Here is a 2,513-nt window from a genome sequence, read left to right as displayed (position 1 = left end):
CCCCCCAGCGGCCATTCCTTTATTAAAACTTGTCATTGCATGTTTAAAATCCTATCCACTGAGTTGGTTTTAACCTTACTGGAAAGGAATTTATAAATAAATATCAAAGCACATGGTAAGATTACATTCCTAGGAATCTATTCTAAGGACATCATCAGAGGTTTGCACAAAGCCATTGATACAGTTTGGCTCTGCATCCTCAACCAAATCTCATCTTGAATTGTAATCCCCACATGTGGAGGGATAGAGGCGATTGGATCATGGAGGCTATTTCCCCCATGCTGTTCTCATGATACTGAGTGGATTCTCTTGAGATCTGATGGTTTTATAAATGGCAGTTTTTCCTGCACTCACAGTATCTCATGCTGACTTGTGAAGAAGATGCCTACTTCCCCTTCCACCATAACTGTAAGTTTCCTGAGGCCTCCGCAGCCCTGTGGACCTGTGAGTCAATTAAACTTCCTTTGTTTATAAATTACCCACTTTTGGGTAGTATCTTTATAGCAGTGTGAGAACAGACTAATACAGACATATACAAGGATATTCATCCAATACTATTTACAAGAACAACAAAGTGAAAGCAATTTAAAGGTACAAAAGGAGATTGGTTTTAAAATATATGGTATATTTGTATGAAAAAAAATTTTTTTTTGAGACAGCGTTTCGCTCTTGTTGCCCAGGCTAGAGTGCAATGGTGTGATCTCAGCTTACCACAACCTTCACCTCCCAGGTGCAAGCCATTCTCCTGCCTCGGCCTCCCGAGTAGCTGGGATTACAGGCATACACCAACATGTCCAGCTAATTTTTGTATTTTTAGCAGAGACAGGGTTTCACCACATTGGCCAGAATGGTCTTGAACTCCTTACCTCAGGTGATCTACCTGCCTCAGCCTCCCAAAGTGCTAGAATTACAGGAATGAGCCACCGTGCCCAGCTCGGAAAAACTATTATGTAATCATTGAAAATAATGTTCCTGAAGATTTTATTTTTTTCTTCACATATATGTGTGTATAGGTGTGTGTAAATATATATATTTTGTTTTTTATTTTTTTTCATTTTTTAGTTTTTGAGTATCTATGTGTGTTAGTCAGTTTTCATGTTTGTTTGTTTTTTGAGATGGAGGTGTCTCGCTCTATTGCCCAGGATGGGGTGCAATGGCACAATCTCAGCTCACTGCAATGTCCACTTCCCAGGTTCAAGCAATTCTCCTGCCTCAGCCTCCTGAGTAGCTGGGACTATAGGCCCATGCCACTGAGCCCTGCTAATTTTTGTATTTTTAGTAAAGACGGGGTTTCACCATGCTGGTCAGGCTGGTCTTGAATTCCTGACCTCACAACCTGCCCGTCTTGGCCTCCCAAAGTGCTGGGATTACAGGTGCGAGCCACCACACCCAGCTGTTTTTTAAGAGAGACAAGATCTCACTCCATCACCCAGGCTGGACAACAGTGGCATGGTCACAGGTCACTGTAACCTCAAACTCCTGGGCTCACAGGATCCTCCTGCCTCAGCCTCCCAAGTAGCTGGGACTCCTGGCATCTGCCACCATGCCCAGCTAATTTAATTACTTTTTAACTTTTCTGTCTCACTATGTTGCCCAGGCTGGTCTCAAACTCCTGGCCGCAAGTGAACCCCCCACCTCAACCTCCCAAAGTGCTAGGATTACAGGCACGAGCCACTGCACCCAGCCTTTCAGATATTTTTATACCAAAAAAAGAAAAAGAGAATTCCCCTCCCTCTGTCTCTTCCTAGGCTCCCTAGAGAAAAATAACTACCACAAATTTGGCATGTACTTTTTCTATACAGGTTTTCATACGTCATTTATTTAGTGACATAAGGGAATGTTAATAATATAAATATGTAATTTTTTGGATAAATATATAATTTTTTAAAAAGCAGAAAGCTAAAATATATGTGAAGAATGACTCCAACCTCAATTTTAAAATAAATATACCTATAAATTTATTCATTCAAAATGATGTTTATTAAGAATATACTAGGGCCTGGTCAGGTGTGGTGGCTCACTCCTCTAATCCCAGCACTTTGGGAGGCCGAGGCAGGCAGATCACCTGAGATCGGGAGTTTGAGACCAGCCTGACCAACATGGAGAAACCCCGTCTCTACTAAAAATACAAAATTAGCTGGGCATGGTGGTGCCTACCTGTAATCTCAGCTACTTGGGTGGCTGAGGCAGGAGAACTGCTTGAACCCAGGAGGCAGAGATTGCAGTGAGCCAAGATCATGCCATTTGCACTCCAGACTGGGCAACAAGAATCTTAGTCTCAAAAAAAAAAAAAAAAAGAAGAAGAAGAAGAATATACTAGGGGCACTGGGCTCCTACGGTGGGATTTCCAAGTCCTGCCAAGGGAGACACATAGGGACTGATGGGTTTCCAGATCCATATCCTAGCAGATATCTCTGGCTCAGTGTCCCCCATCGGCTGCCTGCCACCTTTGAGGGAGCTCTGGGATGGAAGTCCCCCCTCATGTCCCGCCACCCTCCTCAGTCTGGCCATTG

The sequence above is a fragment of the Cebus imitator genome, unplaced genomic scaffold (genome assembly GCF_001604975.1).
Source record: "Cebus imitator isolate Cc_AM_T3 unplaced genomic scaffold, Cebus_imitator-1.0 Scaffold650, whole genome shotgun sequence".
In the NCBI taxonomy this organism is placed as follows: domain Eukaryota; kingdom Metazoa; phylum Chordata; class Mammalia; order Primates; family Cebidae; genus Cebus; species Cebus imitator.
The sequence above is the reverse complement of the archived record's forward strand: the minus strand, read 5'-3'. Positions refer to the sequence as shown.